The following is a 16,827-nucleotide window of genomic DNA, read 5'->3' as shown; positions in this document are numbered from 1 at the left end:
CTTATTGTGATATATGTTATGGAATAATTTGTGTCTGTGTAAAATATACATTAAATAAGTTGTGTTTCTACAAAAAAATTCTTAAAGATTTAAAACCACAAGCTGCAGCCAGGGACAAGATTGCTTCACAAATTGAGAAATCACAGACGGCAGTGGAGAGAAAAAACTAATTAGCAAGCAAAAAGACGTGGCTCTGTGCAGAGATGGGCCCTTTCCCAGGACAGTCCAGAGACACCAAAGCGATGAATACTCAGTAAGTATCTATGATCAAGATAGTCAGAGTCTTCAAGGGTGTGCATCCCAATGCTCGGTTCCCGTAACTCGACAATCAGCATTCATCACTTCCCAGAAACAGTTCTGTCCAGCCCAGCACAGAGAAAAGGAAACTACATAAATATGTGAAGGGACAAGAAGAATAGGAGAAACTCTGCCCCAGGTGGAAAAAGCTGTATAAAACCAACCTGAAGGAGACAACATTTGTGAGCAGAGGGGATCCAAAGTGATAGAGTTTAGATCAGTGTTCACCCAGCGCCAATCCCAGGCTCAAAGCTGTCCCTTTGATTGTGGCTATCGGAAACCGAATCTTGGTTGTGAAAAAAAAAATAAAAATTATTGATTATTGATTGGCTTTATCATTTCTTACTTGTAACATTATTAAGCCATAAAACAAATTGGATTGCTGGGGAAGATGAAACAGGAAAGCCTTATAAATATGATTGCCTTTTAAAAGATTTTGAGGATATAGAAACTATAAGCAAGATTGAAATGAAAGCAAGCTTTGAGATACCTCAGTTACTGAACAACTGGAAAACAATGATATGGGCAACTGAAGGTAATCCCCTTTTGATAAAACAATTCCCTCTGCTTGCAGACAGCTCCAAGGGTCCAAGCAGACCCCACTAGCTTGGCAGAAGGGGTCCAAAGAGGAGTTTTTAGGGTTTAAAATGTAACACAGTATGGTAATGTAATGATTCCTATAGGCTGTATGTAAATGCTATAGGATTTGTATCTTGTACTAGATTGGTTAGTGAGAATTAGAATATTCAACACAGAAGATGATTTATTGTATTGTAATGAGAACCTCGCTCTCTCATCCACTCTCTCTCTCTCTCATCTCTTTACCACACTCTTGCCTTCTCTCTCTTTCCCACTCTCTTTACTTCTCTCAGGCCTGCTCCAGCTGTGTCTGGCAGCTCTGAACAGGGCCTGGCACCCATACCCTTTACAATAAACTGCAAGTTCCACAGCCTGGCTTCAGAGATCTCTCCAGATCCCTTGGAAGGTGAGACCACCTGGAGACCAGAGGAGACCAGCTGGATCTCCAGGCACAGCTGATGATTGGCACAGCTGAGTCTGTGGGAAGCTCCCATAGCTCCTTCCTTCTCCCTCCCTGTTGACAGCTCCCTCCCTCCAGTCCTCAGACCCTACCTGTGGTAGTTGGTGTTCTACAGGTGTTTTAACATAAAAGTTAGATTTCCTATGTTAGTTAGTTATAATGGTTTCTCCCATGTACCCCATTTTGTTCCCCCTAATGGTTCAGTCCTAAATTGTTTACCACAAAGTTTTCCCGCCACTTGTCTGCCCGTCAGTGTGTCAGTCTCCCTGCTCCTCCCCTCATTCCCTTCTAAGCCCTTGTCAATCTCACTTGTACTACTCCTACTCTTGTCAGACTCTGTAGTCACTCCCCATGTATTCTCAAATGTTCTGTGTTAGTCAGCTATGTTTCAATGGTTGATTGGTTTGTGAGGCTTCTTCCCTCCCCTAAATGATCCTTATTGGAGTTGCTGAGTGATCTGTTCCTCCCCTAAGATCCCCTCACTGGGTGAGAGTTGTATCCACCCCTTGCACCATCCCCTCTTTAAAAATGCTAGTCAGACCTGTTAAAAATTGAGACGACAATTTGCCAAGTAAAACCAATTGAGAATTTATTGATTACAGCGGGCAAGGCAATAAGCAAATCAGCGCTGGGCGAGGGGAGTCTCCGCTCCGCCACTGTCACACCCTTCTGATTTTCTGTGGAGTTCTTATACAGTCCTGCTTCCGGGTTGATGTGTAGTACTCTGCATATTCTTCTTTTGTGTTTAGGTGGTCATAGTCCACTTCCCGGGGTCTGAAGATGAAGGTTGGTTATTTTCCTTTGTCTGATTCCTGGAATTTTTAGGCTCAATCTGCTGAGTTCCTGGAATCCTACGTTTACTGAGCGGATAAGCTGATACTGTGTTATCAATCATAGCAAACCCCCCACCCACATTAACAGTTTACTAAACAGATAAACAAATGTTTGTGAAACTGATTGTCTTTTTGCTTTCACCTTCCTTATCCTTTAAAGTCTGGAAATTTACTTAAACAAACTTGAGGTGATGCAGCAGTCTTACTGGAATAACTTTGTCAGTTTTGATGAACAAACTTAAAGTTTTAACCCATTACAAGACCCATTTTCTTTGTGACTTGCACCTGACCCCTTTCAGGAATAAAGCCTTCTTGGAAACTCAGACAAGTGATCCTTCCTTGTTTCCTGGGCCTCTGATTTCTCGTGCTGTGCTCCTGCTGTATCGCCCACGCCGTAGCAATTACCGCCACCCTAGACAGTCTTGGCAGAGATCAGGGGGCGGCCCCTCTTGTGTGTGCCCTTGGCCACCAAGGGTGTACCAGCCAGAGAAACTCCATCCCGTGGCTGCAGAACATTTCCACACCTGCCCATCCCCTTTCTTCCCTTCCAGTTTATCCCTTTGCTTTGCCTTCCATTAATAAACAGTTTGGCTTCTTTGCTTTACCTGCATCTCTGTGGAGCTGGAGCGATGCAAATCCGGGGCCCTGGGACACTCAGGTCCCTCCTGCCGTTCTCTTCCACGCTGTGTTTTGTGCACAGACACAGAGGAACGAGGGCAGATCAGGCTGGCAAGGTTCCTGTGGTGAAGGTCCAGTTTCACAACACTGTGGAGTTACAGATCTTGCTGAGCACTCTGGAGCCCCTGGACATTGGAAGAGCCAACCCGAGGATGGATGCCCTGAACCCAGCTGTGAGGGATTCCATGGCAAGCATCCATGAAGGGCAAAGGAGCTTGAAATGCTTGAAGATTTCAAGAACAGCTTCCTGAAAGCACAGCAGTGCTCCACCCCTGCACAGGATGAGGAAGAGAGCACAACCAGAGACCATTCGGGCATAACAGAGAGCTCTGGGTGTGCCTAAGAGCAAATGAAGCAGCAGCACAGTGCCCAAGACTTGGATGTGCGACTGTGCCAGTGCCCGGAGCGCTGTCAGGCAGTGCCGGGATCTCGGGTGTGCTTCTGGTCCCCACAAGTGAGGAATGGCAGCCCCAGGCTCAGACCCAGTCAGAATGCCAACCAAGTGAGACCAGAGGGAGGGCACCCTTCCAGTTACTCTTGGGCATGCCTGCAAAACAACACCTGCTGCTTCTTCCTCCACCTGTGTTTGCTCTGTGTTGGTGGCAGAACCAGCCAGGTTGGGCTCTGCGTTCCAAAGCCTATTGGGAGTGGGAATGGAAAGCACTGCATGCACAGCAGAGAGTCCTGGAAGGTGCTGGCAAGAGCGTCCTGTGAGGACAGGGCTCTGGGCTCTGGCTGGGAACAGCCTGGTTTTGGTGCTGTGAGCGCAGGCAGGAGTTGAGGCAGGTGAAGAGGCAGTGGGCAGCTTGTGTTTGTAGAGGGCCTGGGGCTGCACCTCTGAACCTCCACCTGGAAACACACTTGGGGGAATAGGAGCTAGAGCTGGAGGGTCTGTCCTGAAAGGACCTGGAGTCATTCAGCCTTGCCAGCTTTTCTTAAGAGTGTGTTGGGTTTTCCCAGGAATGCTACTCATTTGGGGAAATGCCTTTGGAGGAAAGGGGCTTGCTTCTCAAGGAAAGTGCTTCCCAGGGAGCTTGCAGTGAGGTAGGTGCGAGTGTCCCCCTTTGGCTCTCTGTGCTCCCTTCAGTCCTTGAGGCCTGTTGCACTTGGCAAAGCGGCAGGGCAAGAGAGAAGGCTGTGAAGAGCAGGTTTGGCATCCGCCTGGACCTGCAGAGACTCTTTGGAAAGAGGTGTGAGCAGGAGCATCTCTGTCCAGCCACGAGCCCCAAAACTCTCTTTGAGAGCTGTGAATTAAAAGGCCTTTACACACACACTTTTCTTATCTTCCCTGCTGTGGAGAGTATTATTAATAATTGGTTAGCTGAGAAAGGCCATACTGAAATAATGCTGCTGGTTAAGCTGAAGGAGAAAAGTCAGCAGTCAGCAAGCTAAAAGGAAAAGTCAGCAGTGACCTTGCTGCAACATGAGGATAGGGAGTAGAGATTAGTCCTGAATATATCCTAAGAATATGTAGAAAGTATCAAAAGTAGAACCATAGGAATGCAGAAGTAGGCGTAGGTGCTGATATGTAACTGACCAATCCTGAGCTCAACTTTTGCAATATGTATGAAGCTCATTATTAACTGTATTTAACCCGCCGTACTGATCAATAAAATCGGGCCTGTGATGATCAAATTGATGTCCTGGTTCCCTTCCATCGACACCTGCACACAGGCTATCAGAATAACCTGAAAGTGCTCTACAGTTAGAAAATGGCATCTCGATTCAGCAGGAAGAAGAGCAGATATATTCCCTCAAAGCCAGAACGGGTCTTGGATGCATCAGAGATGTTCAACGACTACTGTAAGTAGGGTACAGGGCTGAGTGCTGGGCATCCAGAACATTCTGCACTGGATTGCTGTTCCTAGGACAGTGTAACTGGGCTGTCTGTATTATTTTGTGCACCCAGGCTAGCACAGACCACTGCTGGAGTGTCCCTGTGTAGCCTTACTGGGACAGTGGTCTAGGGCACAGTGTAGATGCCTTGGAGCAGGGTACCTGGCCCCAGCAGCTGGGCATAGTGACACTCAGAAGGCTGCCCCTCCCCTGTACGTGTGTGTGTGCACATGTGCAGCCACACCTGCTGCAGCAGCACGGGTGAAGGGCATGCTCTCTAGCCAAGCATGGTGTGACCTTTCAAATTGTAGATCTGAATTGCATTGCATTGCTCTTTCAAATTGTAGATCTGAATCTCATAGACTGGAGCTCCCAGAAATTCCTGGCAGTGGCTCTGGACAACACTGTTTATCTGTGGAATTACGGTACCAGGGAGATTATCCCCCTGCTGCAGACGGAGCATCCAGATATTTACATTTCCTCTGCATCATGGATTAAAGATGGAGACTACCTTGCTGTTGGCACAAGTAGTGCTGAGGTTCAGGTGAATGCAGGAGTAAAACTAGAGGTGTTTTCAAGGGATTGACAGAACTGTAGGACCTGGGGACAAAACCTTGGCTGGCAGAGGAAGGATGCCATGCACCTGACTTGTCTTCCCTGGTGTGGGGTGGAACTGCCCAGTGTGCAAGGCAGCGTTTCGTTTGGGGGTTTTCTGATAAGTAGTGTAACCTTCTGTGCTATAGTCGTGAGATACACATTTTCTCTGTTCCCTTACTGAGTAAGCTGAGAGAGCCTGTGCAGTGAGGTTCCTAGGGCATAGAAACAGGATTGGGTTTCTTCCAAAGAACATTTTGCTTTGCCTCTCCAGCTATGGGACGTTGAGCAGCAGAAACGTCTCCGAACCATGACCAGCCATTGTGCCTGTGTGGGAACCCTCAGCTGGAACAGCTGCATCCTCTCCAGGTAAAGCAGTGGGTGAGGGCAGTTTCCAGTTGTTGCAAACTCCTATCCTATCAATCTATGTGGGGCATGGGTTAGGGATGGCAGAGAGAAGTTTGTCCTGGCTTGGGATCCTTACTCAGCCTTATCTGTTGGGGCTGTGAGGAGAAGGCCTCTTTCCTGTATTGCAATTTGTGCTAAAGTTGTAAAGAGCTTGTGTGGGTGTTTCACTCACACCAACAGACCTGTGTTGCTGGTAACACTGGTTGAAACCCAGTGGCAGCTATAGCAGTCTTGCAACAACAAAAATGGATTTGGGTGAAAATGTGCAGCTTGACCCTGCAAGCCTTCTCTTCTCTCTGCAGTGGTGCATGGACTGGGCACATCCATCACCACGATGTCCGAGTGGCTCAGCATCACGTGGCCACCCTTGCTGGCCACACACACGAGGTGTGCAGACTCAAATGGTCTCTGGATGGCCGCTACCTGGCCAGTGGTGGCAATGACAGTCGGGTGAACGTCTGGCCATGCATCCAAGGTGGGGGTGGCAACTTTACTCCTCTACAGACCTTCACTTAGCACCAGGGTGCTGTCAAGATGAGCACAGAGCTGCCACAGGCGGATATGTGTGTGCAAGGCATGCATGCAGCACTGGCTGGGTGCAGGTTGCCTCTGGTATGTTTTAAAATGAACTCTCCTCTCTCAGGCTGTGGCGTGGTGCCCATGGCAGATGAATGTTCCAGCCACTGGAGGTGGCACTAGTGACAGACATATCCGCATCTGGAACGTGTGTTCTGGCGCCTGCCTCAGTGCTGTTGATACCCGTTCCCAGGTGAGAGATGAACATCAGCTTGGAGACAAACACCTTCTGGCAGCACACCTACACAGAGCTGCTGGCTCCTCAGGCCCAGAGGCATGGGGAAGGAGGGGGACCATGCTCACCTCCGAGTGGTGAGCATCAGCACAAGGACCTTGTCTCACCTGTGTTACTGCCTCTTTGCAGGTGACTTCTATCCTATGGTCCACAAACTACAAGGAGCTCATTTCAGGCCATGGCTTTGCACAGAATCAGCTGGTTATATGGAAGTATCCAAGAATGAACAAGGTTGCAGAGCTGCAAGGTAGGTGGACAGGGCCTGGGTGTGTGGGGGGCTGTTAGAGGTTGAAGACAGCTGCACTCCTTGGTTGGAGCCTGCAGCATCACTGATACAGACCAGTATCTGGGGCCATGCTGCTAGGAGTAAGGCATGCCCACGGGGCTGTGGAAGAGATACCACTGATCCAAGTGTATGCTTGGGGTCTGAAATCATGCTGCCACAGCCACTGGGGAGACAGCTGTGAAAGCTGGCAGGGCTCATGGGAGCATACAGGAGTAAATGTGCATGTGCTGATCAGCTCAGCCCTGATTGCACATTCCTTCTCCTCTTCAGGTCATACTGATAGAATCTTGAACCTGACCATGAGTCCTGATGGTACAGCAGTGGCCTCAGCAGCTGCTGATGAAACAGTGCAGGTCTGGAGCTGTTTTGAGATGGATCCCATAAAGAAGAAAGAGAAAGAGAAGGCAAACAGTGCCAAAAGCGGTTATTCTTCACCAGAGCATCTGTTGAGAGCATGTGATTGTTGTGGGGAGGGGGATACTTGGTTTTACACACGGTACAGTATTTTAAATGTTAATGAACTGCTTAACTTGATTTTTTTTTAATAGAGTCTGATGGAAGAAAAACCCATGGCTCCTAAACCCAAGTCCTTCTCCCTGAGGCTGGGGATCTGGGTAAGGAGTGGAGACCTAGGTCTTAAGGGCCAGTTTAGAGGCCCCTGAGCTTAGAACAGCCTAGCAGAAGGATGCTGTGCAAGGGCTGTACTTCTGTTTCTGTCCCAGCTAAGATAGATATGTCACCTACCCAATCTAGATGCTGACTACAAGCACAGCAGCTCCACCACAGGCTCAACTGAAAGCATAGCATGGCTGTGGCCTCAGTTTGTGTTGTCCTGGCCTGTCTCACAAGCCCAGGGACACTTTCCTATGGCTCTGCAGGCAGATCTCAGTTTGTCTTGTTAGCTACAGGCAGCCATCACTGCCTGCCTATGGTGCTGGAGTAGAATAGCTATTGGAAGAAAAGGAGGGAGGGAAATATAGAGCAACAGCTGTAATCATCCTAAAGGCTGGAAAGAGGCTGGCTCTGGCATAAAGCCTGATGCAAAACAAAAGGTTAGCTTACACTGCCACAGCCAGCCTGGATGTCATGCGAGAGCCACGCAAAGCACCACCAACCCTGTGCTCAGCCTTCAGTCAAGTATTCTTCCAACAAGTCTGATCTCCCTTCCCCTCCTGCTGACAGGAGGCCCTGGTGCCTCACTGAGGCTTCATGCAGGGGAGCAAGCACCAGGGCTCAGCTGGCATTTATTGGAGCTTGACTCCCCTACACTTGGAAAAATGTCTTTTTTCCAGGCTGAACTGTGCTGGAGCAAGTTGCAGGAAATACATCTGAGCCCTCACCTGTTGGGAATTAAGCTGACTAGAGACTGGAAAAGTACAAGGCCGTGGCTAATTCCAAGTCGTGCACCTGCAAGATAGCGTGTCCTTGGGCCTAGCTGAGTATGATAAAGGAGTAGACAGAGAGACGTGAGAAGTAGAGAACGTAGACCCAAAGGAATGAGGAAGAGTTGATGGCACAGTTTAACCAATAGATTGCTTGGCTTACAGAATATTCATAAGCTTATTATTTGCTGTATAAGTGTTTGATGCTTTCTTCAATAAACGGGACCTGTTGATGACCATCTGGTGTCCTGGTCTCCCTTCCTTCGACACTCACCTGACCAACAACCAGCTCAGCCATGCTGCTTTGCACGGTGGAGCCGCAGTGTCTGAGGTTGTGGGGGTGCACCAGACCCATCAAGCCTGTCCTTCAGCTGCACCAGCATTGCCAGGGGCTGCTGGGAACACTGCACAGCTGATAAGCACCTTGGCCTGTACAAAGCAGCTCCACCAAGCCTGTGCCTCCCATCAGCCCTCAGTGATTAGCTGAGGGTGGATTATTAACTGTTTTCACCTTTCCCTCAGCACAGTACCACACTGTGCCTAGCACCAGCTCTGCCTCCTGAGCCTTACAGCAGCTGGAACCTTCAAAGGTTCCAACTTGTGCTCTGCCAAGGCCAGTGAGTGTGTAACCACACCCACCAGAGCACCTTCCCCCCCCCACACACACATAAAGCTGATATGGGGGGCACAGTCTCAAAAAACAGCCACTGAGCCAGCACCTTCCCAGCAGTGCTGCTGGTGCATCCCCATTTGGCCACTTGGGAAAGATCAGGAAGTCCAAGGATGGAGCTCTCCCTCAGATGCAAATCCTCGGGCCACAGCTGTCTCCAAAGGGGGAGCAGGCAGGAACCCAGATGCAAGGCTGGGCTCTTCCACAGAGCTGTGCTGTTGTTGTAGGAGCCCTGTCCCACAGCCCTGCACTTGGTGCTGGGAGTTAGCACAGACTTGCCCTGTAGGGCCACAGCTGATCAGGCCTTCCCTGGTCCCTGGCCTGGAAGAAAAGCTTTATATGCCAAAAAGTTCTTGTCATTTTTTCAGTCCCATGTAAGAGCAGCTCAGCTTTCTCACAGACTCTTTCTTTCTCCTTAGCACATGCCCCACACCCAGATGCTGTGCATTACATAGCCCTTAGAGGAGCTCTGAGCATTACTAGAGGGTAATGATACTGCAGGGTCTTTGATCCCATGCTGGTCTCTTACAGTCCTGGAGTGAGGAGGAGCAGAGGAAGGAAGTGGGCACTGATCCAGCAGGCCCAGTAAACACAGCCCTGTAAGGTGTGAATTCAGTTCACAGCATGACAGCATATTAATTACCAAGTGCCATGGCCAGCCCATAGAAGAGCACAGCTAACAGTGTTATGAATAAGAAGCTTGACTCTGCCAATATTCAAGCAGCAATCAATTTATTATTTAATATGGTAAAGTATGAGCAATACAGCGCTGGGTACAGTGGGGGAAGTTTTCCCTCCAACTGCACACCGATAGTTGAGGGTTACAAGTATTTATAGGGGTACTCATAAATTTTTTTCAGTAGTTTCTATTTCCAATCTTTTACTCATCAGCAATTTTTATTCCAAATTATTACACCACAATTCTATACACTATTGTGATTTTAATTTCTCAGGATGTATCTCAAAGGAGTATCCCCAGATGGTGATGGTCCAGTTTCTGAAGGAAGAAAGATGAATCCCATCTGGTGGGGTCCAGCTCCCCAGATGTGTGTCTACCTTTTAATTGCAGAGACTCTAAATCTCATAACAGTGACATCCAGCTTCCCTTTGGTCGAAACCATAAACCCTTGAAGTGATGTTCATCTTCCTTTCTCAAGCTGTTTTTCTCTGCTTCAATAAGGCGTGAGATAAGCATATTTCCTTTATATATATTCCAAAGCTACAGTTTCAAGGATACAAGTAATATTCTAAAATTATACTTCAGAAGGTTATTATTGCAGAGCTTTTTATGGATTAAATGCAAGCAAAAAGCAACATCTTTAACATCTTAATTCCAATGCTCCTAAATCAACTGGGGTTAATTTGCAAACAAAAGATAGGTTCAAAGGCCTTTTTCCATGCTTTAATTTCTGCAGTTATTATTAGAATTCACAGCTCTCCCATTGTTGGGGTCCACACATTTTACATTCACAAATACACACGTTGCCTGTTTGTACCTGACACGAAACACAGCTTTGCATCTCACAAACAAGAAAATGCACTCCTTGCTCTTCTGACACAGCTCTCTCTGTTCATGATGTGGGACAGCGAAAGCCAATGTGCAGGAGCTGATGCAAGAGACAGGGACAAGGATGCAGCAGGCACAGTGCCAAGCTGACAGAGGGATGATTTCTGGCAACGGCACTGAAAGAGAAGAGTTTGCAGGAAGGACAGAAAATGGCTCTTTGTTTCACCTCTTCTTTCAGTGCTGCTAAGAATGTAGCCTGGAGCAAGCTGGGAACACCAGAGCATGGAGCCCTTTCCAGGCAGGGCTGCATCAGACAAACCAGCAGGGGACTGAGGAGCCCCTGGGGTGGCAGTGAGCAACCTCGGGCTCTGCTGACTGCTGCTGGCATTTTCTATTGAACCATCTCCAAGGACTTCTGTTGTGCTCTGTATTTCTAAGGGTTTTCCCCCTTGGTTATTTTTGGTTGTCTCCTGCACCTTTTCTTCTCCAAATTTTCCTACCCTGTCAGCAGCAGCTCCTGTCCAGAACTGGCTCTAAACTATCAGCAAAGCAGCTAGGAACAACAATGGGTGGAATCCTGTGGCTCAGGAATTCGTATGCCAGAGCCCTGCCTGTGCCTGTGCCTTATGTCAGGACCTCCTTCTCTGTGCAAAATCTAGGGATTAGTGGAGTTTTTTTGCCAAAGAGCTCCTGAGAAGTAAATGTTGTGCTAGGTTTCTCAGGAGTGTATCTGTTAAGTTCATTGCTGGCAAAGAGAAAGTAAGGCCAGGGTAGCAGGGCAGCTGGGAGCTGGTCACTCCCTGTAAAGGGCTGGTGTATGATGTGGGAACACCGAGTTTCAGGAGGGGCGAGCAGGATCAATGTGCTCAAGGTGCTGCCAGTGAGGTTTGGGTTCACTTAGAGAGTAGTCAGGGCTGGTGAGCACTGCAAGATCCAGCTGCAGTCCCCATCCATGTCCCTTTCAGTGCTGGCTTTAGTGTGTCTGCAGCCTGGATCCAGAGCGCCCTAGGGGGCTCCTGAGGCTGCCTTTGCACTCAGGGTGAGGATGCCCAGGAGCCCCTGAGGCCGCAGTGGGGACCAGGGCTGGGGCTTGTGGCCTAGCAGGTGTGGCTCTGGGGGCTGTGACATGCCAGGGCATGGGTCACTGTCACTGCCCTCCGCAGCCCTGGCTAGCTCTGTGATGCTCCAGGGACAATGGCAAGAGTGGGGATCTGGCTAGGTTAGGGTTTGCCTGAGCCAGAACCTCTAGGCCAAATGCCGAGCAGCAAAGACCCCTGGTGGACCGAGTGGAGGAAGCAGAGGAGGCTCTTTGGCAGCATAAAGTGCAGCAAATTCATCAGGAGAGGAAAGGGGAAGGTTCACAGGGCAGAATTCCCAAAGGGAACAGATGTTGAAAGAACCCCCAACACCCCTGTGCACGGGTTTCTAAAATCTTTCAAAACACGGGGTGGACACCATATAGTAACCAACAAGCGACTCTCGGTGTGTAGTTTTGAGGACTACAACAAATCAGAACAAGGGGAAGAGAGAGCTTTGGGATAGGGATTTGATCTTGGGGTGAGGGACAGGGAACTTTCTGGAACAAAGGGTGGGGTTTGGGCTGATGGATGGGGCAAAGGGGCTGGGTTGTCTTGACAGACAGGGAAAAATCTGATGAGGAGGGAGGGGATTCCTTGAGGGACACGGGTAGGAGGGCATAACACAGGGGAGAAATTAACTGTAATAACTTGGGGAACACTTGAACATACCACTATATAACAGAATATTTGACTCAATAAACTAACACACTGCAACACAGAAATTCAGGCTTTCAGCAGCTGAGGTGGCAGTGTTAGAACCCGCAGCAGCTGGTGAAAGCCATCTCTGTCCTTCTGGTTCTTGCTGTGTGGGAAGGTGCTGCGAGTTGTGGTGGCTGCACTCCCCCTTTGTTGGGAGGATGATCTGTACCAGGGCAGAGCAGAAAGCTGCCATGGTGAGCAGAACATGCTCAGAGCATTACAGTTCAGAGAATGGCACTGCCCTTGAAGGGCAAACAGCCTGAAAGCATAGAATTCTGTGCAGAACTGTTGCACAAATTTTCTCTTCTAGAACATGCCCATTTTGTAGATGAATACTCTGGGTTTTATAGAATACATGGGGTTTTTTCTTAAGGTTTTTGGGAGAACTCTCAAGTTTATTTCTCTTTGTATTTTACATCCAGCATGCATACAGGTTTTTTTTTTAATTATTATTTTTCTTTAGTAAATAGTTAGGGAACAAATACCTACGCATTTTTTAATCATTTGGGATATTGTGACTAATATTCTTAGAAAGAAAACCTTGTTGAACAAGTGTGAAAACACAGAGAGAGGAAAAATAGCATAAAAGTCTTTTAGAACAGGGCGTGTAATAAGGACTGCAGAACTGAGTAATTCCTCCAAGGGCAGAATTAGCAAGATATATCACCAAGAATACCTGCCAAGATACTTCCTTAAATCAAGGGAAATGTGACCTGCAGCCATACGAAGTACAGCCAAAGCAAATGAAAGCCTTTGGAAAATAGGGAATTTTGCCAGTGACATCAGTCTGTCTGGATAACTGAGGGATGCCCATCATTATTGCACTACACTCCTCAGTATTTGCAATGTCTTTTCTCACAATTTCTGTGAAATGAATAAGCTGCAGTTGTTTACCATTAACTTAAGCTCTTAGGGGAATTACCAAGCACTATGTATGTTTTTCTGTAGCCGAGCAGGGCTTGAATTTCCCAAATCTTCTACAAAGCAGAAGGGAATCACAGAGTTACTTGTGCTAATGTTAATGAAGGGTTTCATGAAAGCGGGTGAATGAGAGCATTGCGTTGTAAAACTTCCACATGCAAGAAAACAGGAGTCCACTTAGAATAAAACATATAAGGCTAGCATGACATCAGAACAGGATAAAATGAAATTGCTAGACAGGAACTGATGCATCAGAAATTAGGTGTATCATTTCTGATACATCTGCATGCATTTGTAAGCTAAAACAGAAAAAGAAGGGCAGAGATAATAAGGAACGAAGATTTTAAAATTGCACTGTGCAGAAGAGACACACAAACCACCAGTGTGAACAGAGCTGGGAGATTCAGCTTGGAGATGGATTAAAGTGGAATCCATTCACTGAAGGTCTCTGGTGCACATGAGTGCAAAGACTGAGGAAAAAAGAAGAAAAGTTTAATTTATGAAAGCTATTTAGATTCCTGGAAGCATTGTCAAGAGACCTAAAAATCTAAAGCCTCAGAGAATCTGAACCTAAAACATCCCCAAATGAATTGATCAGGTATGATGTGCACATCTCTGCTGTTTTCAGAGTCAATGAAATTGACAATGAGTGTCTGGAAATTAGGAATGCCCACCCAGATTTTATCTCCATTACTTTAAGAACACCTTAATAAGGCACTTCAGGAACTGAACACTGACATTCTCACCCCGCTCTATTTACTTTACATTTGAATACAGGCTGGTAGAAGGAGAAATTTTGCTTTAATATCTCCCCAAATTACCTGTTACACTTTCAGGTTAGGAGCAGATGTAAAATTCAGCTAATCACTCACTCTATGCATGAATATTCCACTACTGAACTGACATACAGAACATCCTTTTTTCTCTTTTGTACCTTCCTAAATAGTGCCCAATGAACAGGACTCTTGCATAAATCTCACAGAAAATCACCAAAATTGCTGAAATTACCACTCAATTCCCTGATAAAAGCTTCTAAGGAAAGGTTTGACAGAATCACTGAACAATCTGAAACTTGGAAGCGAAACACGCATTTCAGCACTGATCAAGGGGAAAGAAAAAGAAATGATGTAAAAATTCCAAGTGGAAGGTAAGGAGAAACACAGGAAGCAGAGAAAGAACAAGGCCCTGTCAGATGACCTGTGCAAGGTAACTTTGTGCCCCAGCACTGTTAGAGGACATTCCCTGTCATTGGTGCAAGCAGCTGGAGACATAAATGCTGATTGATTTGGGGGCCACAGTCTTGATAAGTGCAGAGGTGGTTCAATAACCTGACATGAGGGAGTTCCCTCAGAGCAACTGGGATGCCAGAAAGAAATGAACAGCTCCCCACAGCCTGGCCCGCTCGGCTGCTTTTCCTTCTGACCCTCCTGGGGAGGCTCTGACATTTCCCCTTCCCTGATGGAAGCGCAGCTGCTGCCAAGGGAAACGTCCCCACACTCACTCAATGCTCCCTGTGCTTGCCAGATGTCCCATCTGCTGTCCCTGTCCAGGAGAGCTGCTCTGCTCGGGAGGAGGAGACCGAGCGAGAGCCTGGGAACATCGGCGGCCGCAATCCCTCCTGATCTAGCGCTGTTTATGGATGTGTAGTTGGATTTGGATAGTTACAAGTATAGGGATATTTACATACACTGACTGATATTTGTATAGTGATATTATGTGTGTATATTGTTATATCGATGTGTGTATATTCATCTGTTTACATACTTGTACAGCTTTGTAGCTGTGCATTTCTATTGCTGGGGATGTCTGGATTGTTTTATTGGTCCATTGATATTTGTGTATTTATAGACAGGTCTGTTATGTTTGTATTATATTGTCATATTATATGTCATGAAATATGTAATGCATGTTTACATCTCTATATTGTTATGCCTATATAGGTATTTACTTCTATTTATTATGTATGGAGTTGTATAGTTCTAAAATTCTATTTCTTTAGTTCTGGATCTGAGATTCTTTAGAGATGGATATTGATGTTTCTGTATTTGTACATGGGGTTTATGGCTGTAGTAATATGTAATAAATTTAATTGTTAAACTTCAATTCAGTAACTTCAATATTTGTGTACAGTGAGTTGCTGCAGAGGGTTGCAATAAAGTAATTTTTTTTTCACTGAAGTTGATATCTGTATATATTTACATAGCACAATTCTCAGAATAAATTAGATTTTAATCATAAATTGATATTTCTGTGTTTCTACATTGGTAGCATAGCTGTTGCAATTTAAAATAAATTTCATTTTTAAACATAAGTTAATGTTTGTGTATTTGTACATTAGTAGTGCAGGTGTAACTATCTGCAATAAATGCAATGTTTCAACGGAAGTAAGTGTAGATTTGTGCTACCCAAAGCCATGGGCAGATGTAAATGCTGGAGGATTCTGGCCATGCAAATCTCCGGCCATGCCATGCCCAGCACATGCCCCACCTGCACTCAGGCTGGGCAGGGGAAGCGCAGATTTGGGCTGGCAGCAGAGCCCCACGTTGGCTCAGAACTCGCTGCAGAGGCTGCTGAGAAAACTCCGGGGCTCCATGAGCACAGAGTCCAAGCAGGAGCCACCCGGGGAGGACAAATTCCCCATCCCACAGGCAGCTCTTTAGGAAAGTGCTCCAAGTGTCCCCCTGAAGCTCATCCCAGAGAGCAGAAGCCAGCAGAGATCCTGAGCCAGCTCTGCTGCCTTTGGCAGCACTTTGGCAAATGAGCTGCAGCAAGGGGGAGGCAGCAGTGACTGTGACTGCTGCAGGCTGGGGATGAAGGAAGGGCCATGGACACAAGTGCTGAGATGCTGCAAAATCCAGAAGGAGGCTGGAGAGCTGGGAATCAACTTGGCATTTCAGTGCCAAACTCTCACAGACACTGAAATGATGGAATCCCTTTGTGTGAAGTGACCTGGAAGAACTGACAGGGAGTTCCTGCTAGGATCAGCAGTAGCAGAAAGCAAAAATGTACAAACACTAGGAGATCGTCTAATACGCCCACAAGCAATGGCTTCAAAAATGATCTCATATATTCAATATATTATAATATTTATAATATGTTATTATATTATATTATTATATATTATTAACTATGTTATGTTATGTTATGTTATGTTATGTTATGTTATGTTATGTTATGTTATGTTATATTATATTAGTCAAAATATATACTATATAATATGCATGAAATTTAATGCACATGTATTTTTGGACAATTTTTTTTTAAATATATATTTTCATTTAACATATCTATTTGAAATAGTCTTTCAGCTTGGGAGAGCGAAGATTTACAACAGTGCAAAACCATCTGCCCACACAGCAGTCAGCCTCTGGGTGTGTGCATGCACACCCACCCACTGTGCTTGCTCTTCTCAGCATCTCGGGGCTGCTGTTTGCACAGATTTGGGATAAATTTAACTCCACAGAGCCACGAGTGGGGTGTCTAGCTTGTCATGAACACTCATGTGGCAACGAACAACACAGAGCTCTCAAATCACATTATCACATGTCGTTTCATTCCTGCTGGGTACTGAGGAACTCTTAAAAGACATAGAAAAGGGGTGGAAAACATTGGAATCATGCTACTGCTGGTATCCTCCTGGAGGAAAATATGTTGGGTTTCTTCAGGTGGTAGCTTTCCAAAACCTAGGAAAACAGCTCAGTTGTGGTAGCCCAATTGTGACTGGCTTTCTTGACTTGGCAAAGGCTGGGGTGTTAACAATGGACTCTGTCCTTGGTCCAAATCACCT

General features: G+C 46.6%; 1 pseudogene; it reads left to right on the top strand.

Moving 5' to 3' along the window:
• Positions 1-242: 242 nt before the first annotated feature.
• On the top strand, positions 243-14,662 carry LOC131571905 (cell division cycle protein 20 homolog; annotated as a pseudogene).
• The last annotated feature ends 2,165 nt before the right edge of the window (positions 14,663-16,827 follow it).

The sequence above is a fragment of the Ammospiza caudacuta genome, unplaced genomic scaffold, assembly GCF_027887145.1.
Source record: "Ammospiza caudacuta isolate bAmmCau1 unplaced genomic scaffold, bAmmCau1.pri scaffold_61, whole genome shotgun sequence".
In the NCBI taxonomy this organism is placed as follows: Eukaryota; Metazoa; Chordata; class Aves; order Passeriformes; family Passerellidae; genus Ammospiza; species Ammospiza caudacuta.
Note: the sequence above shows the minus strand (reverse complement) of the source record. Positions and strands in the feature narration are given on the sequence as shown.